The sequence below is a fragment of the Tamandua tetradactyla genome, chromosome 4 (genome assembly GCF_023851605.1).
Source record: "Tamandua tetradactyla isolate mTamTet1 chromosome 4, mTamTet1.pri, whole genome shotgun sequence".
Taxonomy (NCBI): Eukaryota; Metazoa; Chordata; class Mammalia; order Pilosa; family Myrmecophagidae; genus Tamandua; species Tamandua tetradactyla.
In genome coordinates, this window is record NC_135330.1 from 10,439,695 (window position 1) to 10,463,115 (window position 23,421).

The window sequence follows — 23,421 nt, forward strand, 5'->3', positions numbered from 1 at the left end:
GGCACGAATGGCTAATTCACCAGGAAGTTAGTGGGTGATGCCTCAGTTGAACACCCAGAAATAGCCTCACCTACAGATGTAGAAGTAACCATAGAAGAACTAAAACCAAAAATGATGATAAAGGTGTTTGCCTCTGGGGAATGGCTCTGGGGCTAGTAGGGACTGAGTCTTTTCAGTACAGTTCTGAAAAAACATACACATGTGACTCCGATTATATCGGTTTGATTACATACATATTGAAAAATGTTAAAGTCAAGAGATTCTTAAACGTCTATGCTTTCGATTCAGGCGACAGCCTTGTTAAAGAGGCCGTTCTGAGCAGTAGGCTGGGGGGAGCTGCGGTTGTGCAGTGATCACCACCTCCTGGGGGTGCCGGGGCAGCGGCTCTGAGGACCACACTCTAGTAGACGGGCTGTGGATGACGCTGAACGCCAGGCTGAGGCCTCTGAAATAAAGTCCATGGATAATTAGAAATCACGAAGCTTTCTGACCATGGAGAAGCCCTTCGGGAAGGTGAACAGGGCAGCGTGGCTGGTTGGGAGACACTCGGGGCCTCCAGACCTGTCAGGAGACATCACAATCCAGGCAAGCGGGGAGGGGCTGAGTCAGGGCAGGGAGGGAGGGCAGAGGCGCTGGACAGAGGGACACCTTGCTGCGGTGGGATCGCAGGGCAGAGGGCTGAAGGCAAGAAGGCACCCTGGGGTAGGCTGAGCCCCAGCCCGGGCCGGCTGAGCATGTGGGGCCTGCAGGACACGCGGTAGTTGGCAACGCAGAGAGGAGCTCAGAAGAGGCAGAGCTGGTGGGGAAGTGACCCACGGGCAGGAGCTGTCCATCCTCACAAATGCCGAGGGAAGGTCCTGCATGAGGGGTGCACCCAGGGCCTGCCTCCGACGAGGGTCCCGGCGGTGGGTGCTCCGAGCCATGTGGGCAGCCTCCTTCCTGCGTCCACTGCAACCCCTCCTTCCAGCCCTCATATCACATTTGCACGGCCATGACCTGAGGCTGACCGGAAGAGTCAGGACAATCCTGGTCCCCCTGGAAAGGCCCCAGGACCGGAGGAGACCTTCTCTCTGGGAGACACTGACCTCCCATGTGCTCAGGGCTCAGAGCCTCCTCCCCTGTCCCCGCCTGGGTCAGGGTGAGGCAGCGCAGCAGAGAGCAAGGGCTGCTCCCCTTAAGGAGACATTATTTTAAATTGGAAAATTAAATATATTTATGTGTTTTCTTAAAAGCAAGCATGAGGGGCAGGCCATGGTGGCTTAGCAGGCAGAGTTCTCACCTGCCATGCTGGAGACCCAGGTCCGATTCCTGGTGCCTGCCCATGCAAAAAAAAAGCAATGCATGAGTGTGGCAAACTAACGTACAAGTATTACAACAGATTTAAGACTAAAATTACATTCTTTCCTACTCCACCAGCTGGCAATACCAAAAGTAAGCATCATCAATAGCTGCTCACCATCTGGCTTTTCAATGACGTGGTTGAGTTTCTATAGTTTTTTTTATAACTTCCGAAAGAGAAGTGAGAGGACAGTGGGGAAGGCTGTCCGTTCCGAGGCTGGACAGCCGAGAGAAGCCCTTCCGGGGTGAGGGTCCCCGAAGGCGGGTGACGCGCCCCACGGCAGCGAGAGGGGCCCCCCACCCTGGGCTAAGGTCTGAGGGTTAAGGAGGGAGACGTCTGAGCGGTGCCCAAAGGCTGCGCTGCTGCATCCTGGGACTCTACGGAACGGGCATCTCCAGTCTCCAGGCGGTCAGAGGAGCCCGAGATGAACCATCATCAGCACCTCCCACCGTTCTAGCACTTTCCACTCACAAAGCACTTTCTCCTGGGCGAGGCATCACGATGACCTCCCCGTTTTACAGCTGAGGCAGCAGGTTTGTGAGAGGACCCGATAAACCCAAGGTCCGCAACGCGAGCCAGCGGCAGAGCCAGGCCAAGGCCCCTCTCCGGCCTCGCAGCCCAGCGGCCTCTCCAGGAGCCCGCAGCCAGGCCGGCCTCGGGGCGGCGCCTCCCCCCACCCCCACCCCCGCCCCCGCCCCCACCCCCACCCCTACCCCAGGGGCTCGGGCCGCAGTCACACCCACCCCCACAGGGAACAGGGCCCTGCAGGCTTCGGGGGCCCCCTGCACGGGAAAACAGCTTCCCATGGCCGGCCTGGGGGGCCGTCCCCCCCCCCCCCCCGTGGTCACCTGCTCCTGCCGGCCCCGCCCCTCCCGCCCCCGACAGGTGTCCGCTGACCCCTCCAGAGGCCGCTCGGATGGCTCCCCTGGAGGGCCGGCCCGCCCTGCCCCCGACAGCGCCCGGAGCTCTGTGCTGGGCTCGCCACCTGTCTTAGCAAAGTGAGGGGGCGTGGGAGGCGCAGCCGGGCGTCACGCGTGTCCTTCCCTGGCTGAAGCAGGTGCCCGTTCCTGTGGCGGGGCCAGGCAGGAGGAGACAAGGAGACCCTCACTCTTAGGCCGTGATGTGCAGGGTGGCACCGGGAGGGGTCTTGCTGGCCTCACCCCACGCCCAGCCCTGCCTGCAAAGACCCCAGGGCTGTCCCTGGTGCTTAGAAACAAGAAAAACAGCTGAGCTGGCTGCTAAGCTCCAGCTGGCACCATGGATTGATTTTTCACCCAACAAATATTTACTGAACACGTCCGTGCCATGAAAACACAGGCCATGGAAGGTTCTTGTCCTGGTCACCATCTGCCGCAGTCCCTGAGCCGAGATGTGGCTTCTCAGATAGCACGACCCACCCAGCACCGACAGACAGACAGACACCACGGCCTCGGGAGGGGCCCATTAGAACCCCTCTCCTGGCTGACCTCAGGGGAGCAGAGCAGTCTCTGTCTTCCTTCATTCCATCCCTAACACCACAGCCCTGTCCCCTGTGGGGGCCCCACCTCCTTGGGACCCCAACATGACCCCATCACAGAGCTGGGCCCAGAGACACATTCTCTCCCAGCCATCCTGCTTTCCAACAGAGACACCTCACAGGCGTGCTTAGCTTCTCAAAGTCAGTCATTTCAACCTCAGGAACTTTTGGGACAATGTGAAAAAAATCTAACATATGTGTAATTAGAACACCAGAAGACAAGGAGGTAAGAAGCAAAAATATATGTGAAGAAAAAAGGCTAAGAAGTTCCGAAATCTGATGGAAAACTTTAATTTTCAAATCCAAGAAGGTCAAAGAAAATCACTCTTACGCATAGTCCAACTGCTGAAAATAAAAGGTAAGGAGAAAATCTCAACAACAAGAAAAATAACATGTTACATATAGGGTAATGATAAGTAAATAGCTGGCTTCTCATTCAAAATTATGGACTCTAGAGGACCTCAGAATTATTATTCGAAGTGCTTGTCTTAGTTTGCAAAATTGTAAATCTACCGGAAAGCAATATAGCAGAAACGGAATGTCTTTTAAAAAGGGGAATTTAGGGCAGGGCACAGTGGCTCAGCAGGCAGAGTTCTCACCTGCCACGCCAGAGACCTGGGTTAGATTCTTGGTGATTCCCATGCAGAAAAAAAAAGGGAAAATTTATTAAGTTGTTGCAAGTTTACAGTTCTAAGATCATGAAAAATGTCCAAATTAAGGCAAGGCTATAGATATATAGAAACTGAGGCATCCAGGGAAAGATACCTGGGCTCAAGAAGGCTGATAACATTTGGGATTTCTCTCTCAACTGAAAAGGCACATGGGGATGTCTGCTAGCTTCCTCTCCAGGCTTCTTCAAAGGCTTCCTTGGGTTTGTTTATTTTATGCATCTCCAGAGGTCTCTGGCTGTGTGGGCTCTGTTGGTTCTAAAGCTTTTTAAAAAGACCTTACTGTCTTCTCCTCTGGGATGTGCCCTAATAGGGGACAAAAATGCTAGGCCCTGCATTATCCTGAGTCCAGGCCTGAGGGGGCATCTCTTTGTCTTTTGGATAGTCAGCTCAGGGACAGGTTGGGCTCAGATTCCTTTCTCTGGGCCTGGGGGTGGAGAAGGTTTGGCCCCTATCTTGGCACAGAGGACCTGCTCCATGGAGCCTAACGTAAGGAGTGCTCCATGAATGGAAGCCAAGGGTGAGTTTCTCTGACCTTGTCTTGAACAGCCTAAGGAGAAGCAGAGATGTGTGTTGAAAGCTGTCCTCAGAGATGCCTCTGACCTTATGACTGTCACTCCTGTCGCTTACATGGTTTGTGAGTCTCCTCAGTTCCCTGAGGTTGAAGGTGACCTCTTAGGAAGTAGTGAGTTCTCCTTGGCCTGGAAATAATCAAGAGGAGACTGGGTGACCTTTTGGCAGGAAGGTAGCAAAACAGTGGTTCTCAAAGTTTTGCCCCTGACTGACAGTTAGGAATATATAGTGTGTTACTGACCCATGGTGAACTGATCCCTAACTACTGAAATGAACTCTGATGCTTTCCCTCCTCTCTTCTCCTTTTCTCTCCCCTCTCGTCCTCTCCCCTCCCTTCCTTTCCCCTCCCCTCTTCTCCACTTCCATTGTATCTTATCCCATCCCATCCCATCCCATCCCATCTCATCCCCTCCTGTCCCATTCTGCCCTGCCCTGTCCCGTTCCATCCCTTCCCACCCATTCCATTCCATTCCATTCACTTTTTCTGACTCATGAATTTGATTTCACAATATTGGGACTTTGGGATTTTGTTTTATTTATCACTTTATTCTCAGCCCCCAGATGAGTTCCTGGAATGTGGTAGGTACTCAGTTAACACTGATGAAATGATGAGGCGCTAATATGGAGCTGTGATTGGTATAAGGACGTTTGTCATTTTTGATGCCCTTAATAGTATGTGGTTTGGTGATGTATGTTCTAAAGTTATGTGTGCATTTGGCAGTTTTGTGATTCATTAATTTTATCTAGAAAACATAATATTTTGTCTTTTAGGGGGCTATGTCCTCACATTGAGTTGATTTGGAGTGTACATGTCCCCACATTTTTTTTTTTTTTTTGCTTAATTTTGTACAGATTTTTGACTCATAGTCACATAAGTACCAGATACAAAACTAGATTAGTGACACACCCAAACTCTCATGTAACCAAGTTTCCTCATGTTGAGAACGGATCTTATTTACTATGTAAGTAAAAGATTGCACTTAAGAGAATCTTCCTGCCTCTCTGTCTCACATGGCTTGTTAAAGAAGAGCCCGACATCATGGCGTTTTGGCAGATTTGGGCACCTGCTGTCCACTCTGGAGGCAGGAAAGTTCTCTGAGAAGACAATGGTTTTGCTTAGATCGGTACTTCTTAAAGTGTGTTCTCAGGACCAGCAGCATCAGCATCACTTAGGAACGTGCCAGAGACACACATTATAGGGCCCCACCCCAGATCTTCTGAGTCAGAAACTCCTGACGTGAGTCTCAGAAATCTGTGTTCCTCCAGCCCTCCAGGTAATTCTGAGGCAACCTGGAATTTGAGAACCACTGCTCTAGAGAAGGCTACCTGGGATGCCCCTCAGGCCTGGACTCAGGACTCCAGGACTGAGTGTCTCTGTCTTCTGGTAGGGGAAGTGACTTCTGGGACACCCCAGGGGAGAGGGCACGTGCAGGACCCTCAGACCCATGGCCTGTGCCCCATCTTTTTTTTTTTTTTGGTGGGGCGTGGGGCATGGTCCGGGAATCCAACCCAGGTCTCCTGTATGGACGGCAAACTTGCTACCACTGCACCACCTGGGCACCCCTGTCCCATCTTTTTTATAGAGCAGATGTGCTCCAAATTGAAAACAGATCTTCATGCATGTGGGAATCTGTTCGAATATGAATGCCTTTGTCACTATTGAAGAATTAAAGGTAGGTGTGTACTTAATGTGTTGCAACATATGTAGATAGACATGCAGGAGTCCAAGCCATAGTTTTATAGAATAATCCCAGTAAGAACAGTAGGTACAGTATTTATCAAGCCCTCATAAGTGTGAACCCTGCCAGTTATGATGCCGTAAGGAATAAGCCACAGAGGACAAAAGGAAGAGTGATGACAACCTAAGGTTGTTTAAAAGAAAAGTGTTGAAATTAGAAAGTTTATGGGGAAAATGCAATGATAAGTTTATGATCTAGCCATCGTGAGTACTGCTGTGACCAGATCCTGTCTAGAAAGTGGAGAATTATGGCAATCCTGAGATGAGAAGAACTTGTATTCTAATGAAATGGATGAAGGAGGCCCTCAGGTTTCCAGATTCTCTAGAGTTGGGAAGTGATCAGATGCGAATGGGGTCAGCAGCCCTTCTCAGCAGTGTTTCGAGGTCGTTGCTCAGAATTGGGGTGGAAGTTGGGGGCACACGGTCTTGGTGCTGGGGCCGTGGGTCTGTGCTGTTTGTGGGAGGTGGGGCTGTACCCCCTGGAGATCGACCTGACATGCTGCGCGGTTGACCTGCCCGTCCTCTTCTGTGAACGACTGGCCGGAGATTGTGTGAGATGTGGTTGGACTTGACAAAAACATCCTCAGACTCAGGAGACCCTGAGGCCCATCACCCAAGTATTGTGCAGACTTGTTCAAGGATTCTGGCGTCTGGGCCTCTTTGGGACGCCCCTGGCAGCATAACAGGGTGTCCCGTTTGGGCTTAAGGATGTTCCCTCTGCAGACACAGGTGGGATTTGATGTCCTGCAGGGACCTGGGGTGGGGGATGGGCTTGTGGGTCCTCCCCATGCGACTGACCCACCCGAGACATGCCCTGAGACTGGAGGTGAGCTTGGGCAGGTTACTTAACGTCTCTGGGCCCTAGTTTGCCTTTTTTCTAAAATGAGAACATGAATATATTAATTGTGCCCACCTCATAGGTGAATGGAATAGTGCAGTGAGGTGCCTAGCTCCGTGCCAGGCAGTAGTGGGATCTCAGAGGAAGAGAGTTAGTTACCGCGATGCCCCGAGATGAGAGAACAGGGCCGAAGTGGTCCTTCTGGTTAAGCTGGGATTTAATGGGAGAGGCCTTGTACTGTAAAAAGTCACTAAAGGTTTTGAATTATGAAGATTGTTTGGATTCAAACCATCTAGGAAACCAACAGAGACCAGTCATAAGGCAACTCCCTCCTTTTACTCCTCCCCCATCCTTGGTTGCAGAAGACAATCATGAGAAGTCCAGAGGGGGTTGGTGCTTCTAGGATACTGCAAACAACTTTTACAGGCTGGCCTGTGACTTTGGTGGGAAACCTTGCCTGGTGTAACAGTTTGTCAATACTGCCATGACACAAACATCATACAATGGGTTGACTCAACAACAGGCATTTAGTGACTCACGACTTTGAGGCTACAAGTCCAAAGTAAAAATATCAGCAAGGCTTATCCCAACTCTTGGTGTTTCTTGGCTTGCATCCCTGCCTCCCCTCACATGGTGATCTCACTCTTGTCATGACTGTTCTGGTTTTCTGCTGACTTCCAGCTTCTTTTTCCTCTCTGTGGCTTTCTGTGATTTCTGGCTTCTGTTTTGACTCTTTTCATAAGGCCTCCAGTCATAGGGTTTAAGGCCTGCGCTCGTTCAGTTGGGCCCCACCTTAACCAAAACTAATACCTTCAGGAGGTCCTATTTCCAGTGGGTTCACATCTGAAGAAGGCAGACTAAGATGAAGAACCTGTCCACGCTGGGGTACATAATCCAACCTACCACGCATGGAAAATGGGAATGGAGTTGGGCAGAGGCTGGCAAGGAAGAGACATTTTAATGAACAGATGACCTTTGGAATTCTGTAATGTAACATCAGTGGGGCTGACTTCATAAATGACCTCAGGGTCTATGGCATGTAGTAACTGACAAAGAGGCAAATATGAACATTTGAATCATGTGCTTTGTGAAGCTGGTGTGTGTTTTAAGTTGCTTAGCTAGTGAGTGAGCCTAGCAGGCTGCCCAGCATTCCCACCCGGAGTGATTTAGTCGGTCTCTACTGGTCTTCATGGGCATAGTAATTTGGAGATTAAGAGTGTGTGTGTGTGTGTGTGTGTGTGTGTGTGTGTGTGTGTGAGTGAGTGAAAAATGGCTCTCCAATGAGAGAAACACTTTAGTGAACGGCAAAATGTCAGTTGACTTGTAGTGTGAGGATATTCACAGGAAATATTTGACTGTTTATGAAAGTGATTCTGGGCATGGATGGAAACCTGCCCCAGTTGTTCCTGATAGGTGAATGTGGAGATTTTCAAAAGTGTCTACACGGCCCTTTTACAAATATCCAAGGTTTTCTGCATTGTTCTCACTCCCTGGAGGAAGCATGGCTTTGCCTGCCCAGGTTTTCAGGGTCCTCCATCGTTCAGGAGCAGGCCAGGCAGTGGGACCCCCACCCGCTTCAGAGCCTGCCTTTTGGTGAATGGGGCTTAAGGTTTACCAACTGCTAAGACGTGCGAGTGCCATTTGAGGTGTATCACGCCTGTGGTATCACATCTGTAATTGTACTCACACTCTGGTGGCCTTATTACCTCAAGCTCTTAAGTCTAGTGCTGATGGTATGTACCAAAATGACAAAGGTTGCACGGTGGTTAAGAAATTGACATGTGCTTTTGCTTTAAGGAAACCTAAACCCTATTTCCCCTTTCGACCTTTTCCACCACCATGCCTTCCAAAATGAGTGCATTAAAAAAAATTCTCTTTTCTACTCTTTTCACGTTTTGCCCCTAGTTGGGAGAAATACATGCCTATGTCTTCCCTGGGAGGAACTGGGCACAGGTTTGCCTTCTTCCATCAGGTTGTGTGTCTCTCAGCTTCTTCACGCGGCACACAAGGACATGTTTTTCAGCACATTCATTAGATGCTGGCCCCAAGACCAGGGTGAAAGTCAAGTTGAGAAGCACTTTGAGTCCCCTTGCCTTCCCGCCCTGCCACTGCCCTACCCTATGGCTTTCTCTTTTGGATACTGGGCTTTCATGGGAGAGGGCTCATGATGCAAAAAGTTGTTAAATGATTTGGATTAAGACAATTGCTTGGATTTACAAAATTTGAGAAGGAGGCTATTTTTTTATTAATTAAAATTTTTTTTTAAAATACCAAAAAGCCACCAAACACAAACGTTCTAACTTTTGATCATTCTGTTCTTACGTATATAATCAGTAATTCACAATATCATCATATAGTTGCATATTCATCATCATGATCATTTCTAGGAACTTTTGCATCTATTCAGAAAAAGAAATAAAAAGAAAACAGAAAAAAATTCATACATACCATACCCCCCAAGCCTCCCCCTCACCGATCACCAGCATTTCAATCTAAATTTATTTTAACATTTGTTCCCCCTATTATTCATCTTTATTCCATATGTTCTACTCATCTGTTGACAGGGTAGATAAAAGGAGCATCAGACACAAGGTTTTCACAATCACACAGTCACACTGTGAAAGCTATATCATTATACAATCATCTTCAAGAAACATGGCTACTGGAACACAGCTCTCCATTTTCAGGCAGTTCCCTCCAGCCTCTCGATTACATCTTGACTAACAAGGTGATATCTATTTAATGCATAAGAATAACCTCCAGGATAACCTCTTGACTCTGTTTGGAATCTCTCAGCCATTGACACTTTAAGGGGAGAGTGTCCCTCCACCATCAAGAAGCCATGAGCCCTTTCCATGGCTCTGTGGATGTCTTCTCAGTGGACAGAAAACTCTCTTGAGTTTAGCTGTCATGTTGAGACCTCTTTTGATCATTTGTCTTGAGTTTGTTTATTTTTTGAAAGAACTTGCTTAATCACTTAGATTGACACTCCTGTGAAAATAGTTTTTCATGAAGAATAGGATGTAGGTGCTACACTGGAAACCGTTTTGCAAGACTTTCCCTTCCAAGTGGAACAGTGTCGAGGCTTCAGACACACGTAATCAATTATCATAAAGTGGGTATTCCCCTTGGGAGAATGGTTATTATCTCTGTATGACAGTAGCAGGCTGACCCCAAAAGGATCCATGAAAATTCATGCTGTGAATGCTTGGCCAGCTGTGCCCAGGGCTGCAACATTTAACAGTCCCTTCCAGTTCATGTGACAGTATTTATTGCTGTTTTGAGGTTATGGTTTTTGTGTTTTGGGCTTGCTTTTACGAAACAGCTTCTCACTAGGGTTGGGAGGAGTTGAGTGTGGGCAGCTGGAACCTCTGAGAAGGTGCAGCATCTATCAGGGGCTCAGCAACCCTGGGACAGAGTTCTGAAAGCATTGGGTAGGACTATATATTTCACTTGTGCATTTTTCTCGATCCTACTCTCTTTCCTTAAGCACATCCTGCTATGGAAAATCCTGCTCTGATGTGCAGCCATCTGCTCATTCTCACCGACTCTTCTAGAGAACGCTCACCGACTCTTCTAGAGAACGCTGTGGGCTAGGAAGCATGGTCCCCAGGCGGGCAGCCTCACCCGTTGGCCGCCACCACAGCCCGCTTTTGCTCACTTGTTACGTTTCTGAATCTTGTGCTGCTTGCCTGTGTGGTTCGCACCCAGAGCCAGGGCTGCTCTCGAGCACCTTAGGGTGCAGGGTCAGACGCCAGGCTCCTTCCCGCTTTGAGGCCGGCGAACTCAGGAACCTGGTCCCCAGGTCCGCTGTGGGGCGTGAGCCTCAGTGTCCCGCGGTCCACCTGGCCTTCTGGACGTTAGAATCCCACCCCCATGGTCCCCCTTTCCTTCCTCCCAAAGCACCCAGGGCCGAGCTTATGCTTCTTTCCCTTGAGAGCTTTCACCACTCACTCTCTGGATTTTTCTCTTCCCTTGACCCTGACCTTGGACTTCCTTGTGCTTGGCTATTTCTGGGCCCCTTTGCGTTGGTCTTTGCTGTGGGGACAGGGACAAGGGATCCAAAATCAGGGAAGTCGCAGGTTCAGGACTCTTGATAGCTGCTGGGAGTTTTTGTGAAAACCTTAAGAGCTGTTGGCCCTGGGGCAGCTGCCATCGTGAGAAAGGGGAAAGCGGGTGGGAGGTGGAGAGCTGCTGGAGATGTGGAAGGCGGCAACTGTCCGAACAAAATCAGTACCTTGGCTTTAGGTTTCCATAAAACATTCAGAAGTTGTTAAAAACAGTTTTTGATGAAAAAAATCATCAAAAGGAACGATTGTTTCCTTGATCCCACAATGATCTTTTCAGCATTAAAAATAACTCCTTGAATAATAAGCATTTGAAAAAAGGAAATGTGACAAATTTACTGCTGAGTTGCTTATGTCAGCTATACAGACATGTTTTCAGTGTTCATTGTGATAAAAAATACGTAATACACACTTTCCCATTTTTAAGTGTACAATTCGGTAGCATTAAGTACAGTCACAATGGTGTATAACCATCACCACCACCTATTTCTAGAACGTATTAATCATCCATCGAGCAATAGTTCTCCCCTCCTAATCCCCCAGGCCCTGCTAACCGCAGTCCACTTTCAGCCCTTGTGAATTTGCCTATTCTAGACACCACAGCTACATGATTTTTTTTTAAACCACAATTACTTTTTATGCTAACTATCCTCTTATGACTTAAATAAAAGAATTTATCTAAACATTTTAGTCCTTGAAACTAACAGAACCTAAACATTTGAACATGAAGTATTTGAAAAAAATAATTGTTTCATTGTATTGAGGGAGTTCTCTCTGCCATGGGTTGTTAGGAGTTTGAGAACAATAAGTACAGTCAGAGCGAAAAACAGAAAACAGAGCACCAAAAAGCTTTAGCTTTGAGGTTTTCCCTTTAAATCTCACTAGCAAGAACTTTACTGACAAGATGCCAGCTTCAGTTCTTCAAGAAAAAAACCAGTTTTCAGATTTCATATTTTTTCTTGGCCTTTCTTGCACAGAGGGAGCCTGAGAGATGAGCGTCTCTCCTTGCTGTGCCCCGCAAGGGAGCTGGCAGGGAGGGGCTGGAGCCCTCACTGCAGGAGAACAGCTCCGGTGGCAGGTTCTGAGCCTCTGCAGCCTGACAGCCCCTGCCCGAGCACAGCGGGCCCCCTGCCTTCTCTGGCCATACCCCGGAAGGAGGATGTGCTGTGTGCAGCCTCCCTTTTCCCTGCACCTCCTGCCTGGGGCAGGTGGACACATCGCCCACCCTCACGGGCTGACACGGAGGTGATTGGTCCTCTTGACCAGGGACAGAAAGGAGCGAGCGTCCTGGCGAGCTCTTTCCCCAGCTCTAGGTTTTCAAGGAAGGTCTTGGGAGCAGGACAGTAGACTGACCCTCAGCCTTAAGAAAGGGTCTGGTGGGGCTGGTGGGGGGTCCTGGGTCCCTCGGGCTGCACCTTGAGGACTTGTTTGTCATTTATGTCTCCAGGGCTTCCTTCAGTGAAATTGGTTCCACAAAATTCCCTCATCCCTGCTTTCTCTGCTCTTGGATGACTGCCCAGCTTTCCTTTCCAGCAGGCCCTGCCTCCCGTTCCTTGGCAGGGTAATGGTCTGAACTGGAGGTGGGCTCTCCGGCTCCTTCTCGGGGTCCCTGAGCTACCTCCTTCCTTTCCTCTGTTCTCAGTGCTCCCTGCTGAGAGCCCAGGTGTCCTTCCGCTTCTGGACTTCGACGAAACGCCACGTGGCAGGCGTGGGGTCTGCCTTCCTGAGCTGCGGTTGACACACTCGAAATGGTGTGGGGCTAGCAGCCCCCATGGGCTTGGCCACCTGGAAAGGGGAGAAGGGAGGGAGCAGGCAGGGAACTTCTCCTCTGCTCTCCTTTCTGGGGGCTGCGGGGAGGTGAGGTTTTCTTCTCGAGAGGTCCCAGAGCAGAGCAGTTGCACCTGCTCAGCTCCCACGGCGTCTCCTCACACCTCGACTCTGTGGCCAGCACCACCAGCCCTGAGTCACCGGAAGGGAAAGATACACTTGTAGTGTCAGTTCTGTTCAACCGATGCTGCCACTGCATGCCCTGGTGAGGAGCAGTTGGAACGTGCACTGCAGCTGGGAGCCCCGTGTCCCCCGGAAGGAGGTGGACCGTGATCGAGATATTGGGGTCCCAGGAAGCACCGCTCAGTCCCTAGCCAGTTCCCAGAGGACCCAACTGGGACCGTCACATAAGCTAATTGGAATGTGGCCACTTTGTGTGAAGATATCTTAAAAGCTGCATGCAAGCAGTTAGAGAAAGAGAGGAGAAAGAAGAAAGAGAGAGGAGACTCCTATGACAAAGAGGGAGCATCCCATCAGAATCTTCTCCAGGAAGAGAAAGCTTTGCTGTGGATTTCCACGAGTGAGACTTGGAATCCTGCTTCTGAGACTTCCCCGCACTTCCGTTCAGGTGTTGGGGCCATCTTGTCTGGTGATGCAACTGTGCCTAATTTTTGAAAGATCTTTTAATTCCTCTCCTAATAAAATCTGTTTTTCTGTCACTGAAGTCTGTGTTGTCTGCGAGTCCAAACCTATAAATTAAGTGGCCACAAATATCGCGCTGCCTTCCGTGCTTTCCTCACCGCGTTCCCTCGTCTCTCCGCCTCTCGGGTGGGCACTTCCAAATCCCGCGCAGGGCGAGGGCCTCGCCGCAGCGCTGCTTCCTGGAGGACCTGACCAGGAGGGCTGGGGCTGGGGCCTCTGTCCAGAGGGGCCACGGGGCAGCTGGCAGCGGGCCACGGCCAGGCGCTGAGCGGGGAGGCGAGAACAGAGCAGAGGAGGAGGGGGTCTGGCTTGAGAAACGTGGGGGTGGGGTGGGAGGTGGGGGGCAGCTGCCCAGTGCGAGGGCTTTGGGAAGGAGTGACCACTGGGCCTGTGTAGGGAGGGGACGGGAGCAGCTGACCGAGAGGCAGGAGGGCGCGGCAAAAGGAGGTGCGTCTGGGTGGTGGAATTTTCACTTGGGGGAGAGAAGAGAGGCAGGAAGCTCAGGTGAGATGAGAGAGGAACAAGGTCAGATATAGGCTTAGCCGAGGTGGTCTCACAACGTTTTATGGCAATCTATGGACTGATAAAGGAAGCACCTCAAAGGTGCCAGTGATCACATCTGGGAGCTAAGAGGCTCTCGTTTCACTTCAAAATGTGTGAGAGGAGGAGGAGGCAGTATTTTCACTCAGGCCCCACAGGTGTAGTCGTCCTTTCCCGCTGTGCTGTTTCTCAACATGTATGGCTTCATTTAACCAGTTGATCTTAATACTAATCACAGAAGACATGCCAGAGCAATTTTAAAAGAAATAACGACCCGAGGTGTTCTTGGGTATGGGTCTTAAGTTTTCCTGCAGATGCATCTGAGTGTTAGAGGAAAGCCAGCCGCTGTGCTTCTGGGGGCCAAGCTGCAGCAGACGTCTCCTGGCAACCTCGGTCTCCTTCCGCAGACTCCAGCCGCTGTGACCCAACGTGCCCCTCCAAAGGAGCAGCCTGTTTCAGCCTTTCCGACACTGGGGCTCTTACTGGCTACTGATGGCTACGTGGGTGGGGTGATGGGAGCGAGGATGGGTGGAAATGGTCATGGTCAGGGCAGGAGCTGAGGGCAAAGGTTCTTGGGACCAGCTAGGACCCTCCTGCCCCCTCCCGACGTGGCGGGAACCCCAGCACCCCAGAGAAGCCCATGACTGGGGGGGTGGAGTGGGTAGAGGCTGGGGGGAGGCGGCCCAAGGCAGCCTGGCAGTCTGCGCCCCAGCCCCACACCCCTTGGGATCTGCAGGGGGGATTCTATGCCAGGATGGCCGCAGGCGTGGGTGCCTCTCTCAGCTCGGGTCTGCCCTGGGGTCCCCACAGTCTGTGAGCCTCAGGGCAGAGAGCTCTGACCCCCCCTGGCTGAGCCTCTGCAGGGTGTGTAAGCGTCATCCTCCCATAAGAGGAGAAGAGGAGCCCACTTAGATGGCCCCAGGCTGTTTGTCATTTTAAGGCGACACATGGACTGGAACCATGATTACTAATAGCGATAAATATAATTATGTGCAATGATACTGTTAGCTAATGCTCTAGGAGTTCTTCCCATGAGCTAATCATGGTTCTAAGCATTTCATTCATTTGTCATTTTCAAAATATTTAATGAGTGCCTGGAATGCAGAACATTCCAAGGTTCTGGGGGAGGAGAGGCCCAGAGGAGAGCACAGAAAGGGCTCAGACTCCCAGGCAGAAATGAACGTGAAATCATTGAAAATTCATTGAAAAATCTATACACAGTGAGATTATTCTTTTTAGTGTATGGTTCTGTTAGTTGTGACACATGTGCCCGGGATCTAATCAGCACCACAATCAAGGAAGAAAATTCCATTATCTCCCCAGGTTCTCCCATGTCCCTCGGTAGTGAGCCTTTCCCCGCCCCAACTCTGGCAGACGCTGATCTGTGCTGTCCCTGTAATTGTGCCTTTGTAAGAAAGTCACTGAGAATGCAACCATGCGCTGCATCCCACTCTGGGAATGATTTCTTATACTTGGCATCATGTCTTTGAGGTTCAACATACATGAGGTTGTTGTATGTATCAGCAATTTCTTCCTTTTACTGCTGAATAGCATTCTATTGCATGGGATGTCCCCCCATTTTCTTTATCTATTCCCAGGGAAGGGAGATTTGGATTGTTTCCGGTTTGGGTCAACCACAAACAAAATTGTTAAAAACATGCGCGTGAAGGGTTTTGTGTAAACCCTGATTTTCATTTCACCTGGGTTTATTCCAGGGTTGCACGGTAAGTGTATGCTGAACTTTATAGGAAACTGCAAACTGAAAAAATAGTTTTTGAAATTAAAAACAAAACAACAGTCTTCACAAGGACTGTTTGAAGTGGGTCCTGGTATCATCCCGCTTTCCAGGTGAGCGTTCTCAGCTCCCCTGGGCTAGCAGCTTGCCCGAGTTCCCGAAAGCTGGTGGTGGCGATGCAACCGAGGACCTCAGGCTCAGCTGCTCCCGTTTGATGTAATTGCTTCTTTCTGCCCACGAGTTTCTGTTTTTTCTTTCCTGACTGGCTTCCTCTGCTTCCTCATAGTCTCTGCCCGCAGAATGCAGGCTGGCCCTGGCTCAGCTTCTTTGTGGCAACTTCCCCACTGGGATGCTTTCTCCTGTGGTGATGTCATCTAGAGCTGCTCAGGCAGGTCTGCTCACCACTCACAGACTCGAGGCTGCCCACGGCGGGGGCCTGCTGGCTGGGTGCAGAATGCCAGCTCCGGGCCCTGGCCAAGCTGCTACCTTCCAGCGGCTGCCTCCCTCCCCCTGCCTTCCCCTTCAAGGCCCCAAGGCGAGGGGATGGAGGTAGCTCTCCCAGGTTGTCACTGCAGCGCTGCTCCCTGGCGCGTCACCAGCCTGAGGCTCCAGTGACACCTAGTGTTCACAATTGGAATTGCGACCTTCCTTGAATTTTCAATGAACAGCAACAGCTCTGATGCTTCTCGGTGCTAAATAGGCCCGGACGTAAAATAGAAATGCTCAAGTTTAAAAACTCAAACACTAGATGAAGGCAGACAATAAGAAGTAAAGTTTCTCCTCCCTAACACTCCAGTGTTGCTCTATTTCTGTTTTTAGTTATCTGATTGTTAACACACAGATTTATATGATATATATTATAAATAAATACACATGATAGATTAGAAATATATACATATGAAAGTATACATTCTTGACTTATTAAGCTCAGATAGTATCTATTAATTACATGGTAGGAATGAGAAGGAAGTTAGGGCGTTATATGTCCTCCCTTTCATCTACTCCTCTATTTCCTGGTTTGCGGTCAGTAATATAACAGGTTTTTCTAGTGGTTACATTTGTGCCTAAAAACAGTGTACTTAAAGGTCTATTTCTTACATACAACCTGAGGCAAAATCTACTGATTCTCCCCTATACAAAACAAGGAAAGGAGCGCACAAACTTCTCTCTGTTCTTTGCCTCCTGATTTCTGTCAGCCATACTTCTATATTGAGCATGTTTATAGTATTGAATACTCAACCATAATTATATCTTCTGTGCTTTGTGCTGATTCTAAAAACCAAAAACCTTTAAGTAGTATTTAAGGCATTATGATTCTATGAACATTATTCACTGCAGTACCCAGTACTCTGATTAGACCCATAGAAAAGGAAATAAAATACTATGCAATTAAAGCTTGGCCACTCGAAGAAGAATGTTCCATGAAAGCTCTTTTCTTCTACTCCAGCAATTACCCACAATTACCCCCCACTTGCATTTGCATCAAATCTGAACCATGACCCTCTTAGACAATCTCGTTTTCCCCAAGGTTTCTAATTGCCATTATAATTGTGGTTGCTATTAAAGAATCAGATCTCTTCCTGTTGTCATTTAGCAGTAATGAAGACCTTCTCAGGATCTTTCTTTTGGGCTCTTATTCATGTAATTTGTATAGTGGAATTACATACAAATGTGCTTTCTGACACAACCCCCACAGAGCCCTTTGACTTTCTTTGGGTCAATTGCTTTCTAGGGCTGCTGTGTGAATGTGAGCCACCTCTTCCTGGATCTTCCATTTTGGATTTAATTTTTATTGTTAAAATTTAGATTTTCTGGTACAAACTTTCTATCAGTATAGCATAGAGGCTAAGAGTTGAATTCCAGAGTTTGAAACCTGTTTTCACCACGTATTAACTATGTGATTTCAGTGCCTTGGTATTCTCATTCGTGAAATGGGCATAACACAACTCCTTCATAGGTTATTTCAGGATGGGATGAGATTACACACGAAGAGCTGATGGAATAAATGATAAAAATTAATATCTCTGTTTCAGTGGATTTGAGGAGGGGAGTAAATTGGTGTACTCATTTGACCATCTTGAATTTGTAGGCAAAACAAATTTCTGAGGTAGCCATGAAGGTCTGCCCTGCCACCGTCCGCGACGTCCACGATCGCATGCAGCCTCCTAGCTTTAAACACCTTCGTGCCAACGAATCTCAAATCTGTATTTCCAGACCCCTCTCCCAACCCCACACCTACATCTCTGACTCTCTTCTTGACACCTCCATTCACACAGCCAACGCGCATCTTAAATGCAACTTGCTCCAAATTCCTGATCTTCTCTCCCAAACTTGTTTTCCATCTCAGGATGTAGTTGACATTTTTCAAGCTCAGGGAACATAATTTGGAGTCCTGTTGATTCTTTTCCTTCTCTCATACTCCACGTCTAATCCTTCAGGAAATCCTGTGGGCTGGTGGCCTCCCACCAGGTCCCTCTGCTCCCACCCTGTTGTTTGCACTCAAACAGGCATGCTCCTGCCTTATGGCTTATTCCATTTTGCGGAGACGCTCTTGCCTCTGGTGTCCATTGTCTAACGCTGTAAAAGTCTCCCAGGCCTGTGGTCAGATGTTCCTCTCTCCGTGCGGACGTCCCTGACCACCCTATTTAAAATTACAGCCCGCTCGGGCCACTTCTGATCCCCCTTGTTCTTCTCTGCTTCTTTTCCCATGGCACCTTCCTCCTTCTAAACGAGCACCAAATTACTTATTTTTGGTGTTTGTTGTTTAGGGCCCATATCTCTTTGCTAGAGTGTCAGCTTCTTGAGGACAGGGTTTTTAAAGATCTGTTTTGTTTACTGATGTATCCCCAATCCTTAACACAGGGACTGGCTCAGTTGTAGCCACCAAATACATATTCGGTAGATGAATCAGTGAACGGCAGTGAGGAGAGCAGAGGTTCTCCTGCTTTGGCTTCCTCTACTGGTCTAGCTGCATGAAGACAACACCTTCAGGAGGGAATTTGGTTACTAAGTCCAGGGAGCAGAATCTCGATAAGGGTAAGTTACCGAAGGGGAGGGCGGGCCACGATGGCTCAGCAGGCAGAGTTCTCGTCTGCTATGCCAGAGACCTGGGTTTGATTCCCAGTGCTTGCCCATGCAAAACCCAAACCAAAACAAAAAAAACGAGTTACCGAAGGGTGGCTTTCAGATAAGTGCAAGGAGATAAATTGGAGACACGAGGCTTTTCCACCCCAGCTCGTCTCAAGAGTGCTCCAGCTCTACCTTGTGCGATTGCTGGCCATATGAGGTACTGAGCTTCCCGACTTGCAGGTGTTCCAGCCTAGGCTGGATGGCCTCTCAGGAGGGATACTGTGGAGGGATTTGAGATGACAGAAGTGCCGAGAGATGAGGTCTCTTTTCATAACGAGGCTTGGTAATTAGATGACTGACCTCCCCCTGACCACTCCCAACCGCAACCCTGGGTCCCAGCACTGGACTCCCTGGCCCTGCTAGGAAGATGCTTTCAAGCCATTCCCTGATTCGCCCCCACATACCCTGCTGCTCCGTGCTTGTGCCCACGGTCACTCCCCTTCCACCCCAGAACTCGTTCTGTTTTTTGATGATGGCATTGCCCTTGACTGAGAGAGAGCGATCTGGGCAGATGGGGAAATGTGAGTGAGGGGCACCACCTCTCAGTCTTACCCTTTCATCTCTTTTCCCAGCTCCCCACCTCTGCTCGCCAACAGGACCTGCAGCTGATCCTGGGTCAGACCTGCCTCTCAGGTCTCAGCTGTGGGTCTTCCCTTGGAGGTGCAGTTGGACATGAGGGTTCAGAGGCGCGGCGCAAGTCCAGGAGAAATGTATGAGAACGTGGGGAGGAGATGGGAAGTGAGGCTGAGGGCTGGGGCGTGGGGGAGAGGCCCTGAGGTTCCCATTAGCCTGAGCACTCTCACTTTATCCCTTTTTATCCCAGGTCCTTGATCTCTTAAGCTGCCTGGTGCCAGGAAACCTAGAGCTGCAGAATAAGCTGGATCCCTGCCCAAGATGGTGGTATTTATTCAAAGCTTTCCTGTGGGCAAACAATACGTTCTTTTAAAATAATAAACCTAGGAGAGCTTCGCTAGGGAAATCACCCGTTTGCTTTTATTTCTCTGGAAAATGGCCAAAAAACATCCAAATCGCAGAGGTCAATAACTGAAATTCTGAATATATGTATCCCCACACCTCCCATCTAATTATCCCATTCCCCTCACATTAAAAGGAGACCAAATTACTTTCTATCTTTTTTCTAGAGTATCGTTTGGCAATTCAGCAGCTGCTTCACCGTATTGAGAGGGCAGGGACCAATCAGGCAAACGAACCAGAGCAAACTTTGTAACTGTGCACGTACCTACCACCTGCTTGCCAGCAGCTGCCTGGGGTTTACATAAGCATTCTCTCCTTCCACATATAAAGTAGCCGTGCTTGTTTTTTTTTTTATGTTTTATAGACCAGGTAGGCTCAGGAAGGCTGAGTAATGAGTGATAATAGCTTGTATAGGAGCCAGGCCGGGGTGATTTTCTTTATCGATGCCTCTGTATGAATAAGACTCAGTGACTCACAAAACCCACAGAAGGTACTTGATAGAGTGGCAAAGAGCTTGGGCTTTTGTGCTGTGCAGTTCTAGCTCAAAAACGTACTCAATGCGTGGCCTTAGGTCAACTATGTAATCTCTCTAAGCCTCAGTTTCCTCACCTGTCAAATAGGAACAGTTTTAGATACCTATTTCATATGTTTGTTCTAAGGAATAAAAAAGATGACTTTTGCAACATTCCTAGTCTTATGCTTGACCCTTATTAACCCATTAACCAATATTCTCGTGATTTATGTCTCAGTTGAGTGGGCTGTATGAGCAGAGGGGATGGGAGGAGGGAAAAACAGAGGGGATGGGAGGAGGGACTTCTTCCATTTCAGATGAAATAGGAGAAGTCCAAGCAGGAGGCACTGGGGAGGTCAAAGAAAGCCAGACCTCGAGGTCCCACGGCCATGGTCAAGTGCAATGTCGTATCCCAGGCTTGCTATCCCTACAAAGGTACGGATGCCATCATTATCTGTTAACTAGGGTAGCATAACATCCTGTATCATTTTCAAATTTCTTTCACTACCATACCACCCAAATGAACTCTGGAACACTTAAAATATATCCTATTAGAGTTAACCAAATCTTAAGGTGGCCTAACAAAACCGTAATCTCTGCTAAGAATTCAAAATGAGTAAGACTAAAACAAAATTTCATTGTATAAAATGAAACAACTAAAAATATGATGAGGTCTGACAATTTTTAATTTAGTACTTTAGAGAGATTCCATATTCACATGCCAATTTTTTTTTTTCCGGGAAGAAATTTTCTTCACTTACAACTTACATTATTTAACCCAGGGGTTAAAAAGCACTTTGGGACGCCCCCTCTTTTCCTGGAAGCTGGAACGCGGGTGGGGTGAATTTTGTGGGGGAGGGATGGAGTGTGAGGGCTCCTCACCCTGAAATAAAAGGGTGCGGGTGTGTAGTGGGGTGTAAGAACAAGGGCATGGCTGGCGATTCTCCCACCACAAAGTCGGCGACTGGGAATCTCCGGGAGATTCTTCTTGGTGCAGTAGTTAAAAGCAGAGGTTTGGGAGCCAATGTGCGTGGGCTTGAATCCTGTTGCTGACACAAGTTATGTGACTTGGGTGACTTACTTTTTGGAGACTCACTTTTTCTCATCAGTGGGACAGGGATGGCTATTGCACGTGATTATTGTGAGCAGTGGAGCAATTTGTGGACTTTCTGTGTCTGGGATGCTCAGTAATGTGGTCTTATCTCTAAATCCTTGCCCCCCCCTCTTTTTTTTTTTACATGGGCAGGCACCGGGAATCGAACCCGGGTCCTCGGGCATGGCAGGCAAGCACTCTTACCTGCTGAGCCACCGTGGCCTGCCCTTGCCCCACCCTCTTAGTGAGGTGAGTGGTCCCCAGCCAGACTGCACGCAATTAATTCAACCCCTTTGGCTTCTTGACTGAATTCTCCCCAAGAATTCGGGACCGCTCAGGGTGCTGGAGCACTAACTCCTTACTGAGATGCAGGGCTGGGAGGAGAGCTTCACTGACCTGGTCTTGAAGCAGCCAGGAAGTGGGGGAGCCCTGTTGTGAGGGGGTGCAAGGCCATGCCAGAGGGCACAGAAAATGTGTGTGTCCATCCAGCTGGGCCTGAGCACGAGGGTCGGTGCCTGTCACGAGCAGGTGAGAATGAAGGCAGGTGGCATTGAGAGGCCCACACAGGAGGCACCCAGCCTGGGCCAGGGCAGAGATGAAGATTCCCGGGCCAGAAATAACAATCCTGGGGAAGCAGGGAGACCAGTGAGCATCGTGGGTGATGGGCAGTGGAGGAGAGTGGCTCTGGCTAGTCACATTAGAAAAGTGATCACTTAGGTAGGGGAGCTCTGTCTCCTTGCTTCCTTCTCCACTTTCTTCTTTTTCTTTTTCCTATTAAAACCATGTGTCTGGATGAGGCTTGTTAATATTTTCCCAGCATGATTGGATTTACCCGCCTATACAGACCCTAGGTGGGACAGAGGATTTTTTTTAGGCCTTATGTGGTTTATTGAATGGTTTGAACTTGATGCAGGGACAAAGAAGGAACCCCTTTATGCATTTATCCAGGTGCTGCATTTGCTCTCCTCTGCTGTGTCCCCATTCCCCTCCCACAGGAAAACATCCAGGCAGATTCCATCCCTTCCTGGGCATCTGCAGTAATAAGTGTATGTCCAATTTTGGTTACTATGAATCAGTTTTGGTAATTATCCATCTTACCTCATTCCAGATAAACACTCTCCCTTCTCATTCAAAGCTCCTCTCTCTCTCTCCCTCTCTCTCTCTCTCTCTCTCTCTCTGTCTCTCAGCTCCGGCTCTTTGGGGATGGCGGGGGTGGGGGTGTGTGGGAAGGGGTAGGGAGGCTGAGCTCCTATTTCACCAGCACTCCCCATTACTCCTGCTGCAGACCTCTCCTGGTTTGGAGGAGATATAAGAGGTAAGTGGGCAGGCCCCCTTCCTCTTAGTGGGTATGTTGGTAGCTCCGCCTTGGCCATCAGTGCCCTCGGGTATGGTAGGTTTCTCTAGGCCAGTGTTTACAGAGGGTCCTGATGTGCGGTCTGTGGGGCCCCTCCTCTGAAGAGACCTCTGCAGCGTTGCCTTGTGGGGGCCTCCAGTTCAGCTCCCACCCCAGTGGTCTCTTTGATCTCCTTCTGCTTCGCAGGAGCCCACTTGCACGGGGTTCTGTTGAGTCAGCTCTAGCAGGTCGTTTTAGGGGGTGTCCCCTGGGTACATAGGAATCTGTTGCTTCCTTTCTTAACCACGGGTTGCTCTGCTAACTTTTGTGGGCTCGCTGGCCAGCCTCCCATTTTCAGAGTCATCAGGTGAGTGTCTATGCCAATGTACATTTCCCTTTTGGGGTCATTGAGGAAAACCCCCGAATAACACCCCTCTTCTGTATCAGAGTTCTGAACCAACTGAGTAACGATGCAAAAGACTTAGCCGTGCTAACAGGCCACCTTTGTGAGTAATAAAGCTGACGTGTGGGAGCCAAATGCACTGAGCGCCAGGTGGGCTGGGTCCCTGCCCACTCCTGGGCTAGAGGTCAGACCGCCCACCTGAGGGAATACTTGAGTCTTCAGAGCAAACACACTGTATTTGAAATGCTTTGGGTGGAGAGAGAAGGAGAAAGAAAGCAAATTCTCCATGCTTTGGACTTTCATAGAGAAGATCCACCAGTGAAGGTGTGTGAACCAATGGTTGTCACTCACTCACCAGGGAAGAATAAAAGGCATTTAGGGACACTCTCTCTTCAAGGGGACCCCAGGAGCGGGAAAGGGGGCTCCCTTCGGACACTCCCTGGCTTTGGGTTCTTTCAAACCATTAGGACTACTGGTTAAAGCTGAGGTCACCA

General features: G+C 49.2%; 1 long non-coding RNA gene across 2 annotated transcripts; it reads right to left on the reverse strand.

The window, feature by feature from the left end:
* Positions 1-3,124: 3,124 nt before the first annotated feature.
* Positions 3,125-19,304, reverse strand: LOC143678758 (uncharacterized). Of its 2 annotated transcripts, none has more exons than XR_013173432.1 (3): positions 19,165-19,304; positions 4,059-4,224; positions 3,125-3,200 (listed from the first exon to the last, which is right to left on the reverse strand). It is a non-coding gene; the product is annotated as an uncharacterized LOC143678758 (long non-coding RNA). The 2 variants fall into 2 exon arrangements; XR_013173433.1 differs by lacking the exon at positions 19,165-19,304 and adding an exon at positions 6,748-6,834.
* Positions 19,305-23,421: the final 4,117 nt, after the last annotated feature.